Source organism: Octopus bimaculoides, chromosome 4, assembly GCF_001194135.2.
Source record: "Octopus bimaculoides isolate UCB-OBI-ISO-001 chromosome 4, ASM119413v2, whole genome shotgun sequence".
In the NCBI taxonomy this organism is placed as follows: Eukaryota; Metazoa; Mollusca; class Cephalopoda; order Octopoda; family Octopodidae; genus Octopus; species Octopus bimaculoides.
In genome coordinates, this window is record NC_068984.1 from 135,862,998 (window position 1) to 135,863,861 (window position 864).

Genomic DNA, 864 nt, shown 5'->3' on the forward strand with positions numbered 1-864 from the left:
TGTGTTAAGCGTGTGTGTGTGTGTGTGTGTGTGTGTGTGTGTGTGTATGTGTGTGTATGTATGTATGTATATATACTCACACACAGACAAGCGTGCGCCGTTGCGCATTCATTTTGGTTGATTTTTCTAATGTTTATATGAATTCTTCAACGGATGCATATTCTTGACATTTTGGGAACCGTATGTTCCAACCTTAATACCTGACGGACCTGAAATGCCACAGTTTCTCCCCTTAGTCTTCTAAGTCCTCTGGGTGAGTGTGTTCTGATAATACATAAATATTTATATATTTACACATGAATGTTGATCGTCTGATTATCTTCAGTCTTCGTCTCCCTCGATTTACATGTATATTTGTTCGTATATTTTATACATATGACCTATGATGCTTTATTTGTACATTGTATAAATTTCTTTCTCTCTCCCTCTGTTTCACTCTCACTTTATCGCATTATATATGTATACGCTTCAAAATGTACAGTAAGTTATACTTCTAAGGTGAAAATGGCTTGAGTTTTAGTAGAGGTTCGAGTCAGTTGATGTAGAGGCCAAAACAAAAAGATTTAGTAGGGAGTAACAAATTGAAATTGAAACGCAATGGTAGAGGCAAGTGAAAGATGATGAAATTGATATAGTTGAACGGACGCCGAAAAAAATGACACACGCTCAGACATACACTCACACACATTTATATACAGAGAGTCCTCTGTCCTACATACACATGCCCACTCACACGTTCAGGGACTCAGGCACAAAGTCACATACACGCAGACACAGACACAGATGCAGACACACACACACATACACACACACACACATACATATATATATATATATATATATATATATATATATATATATATA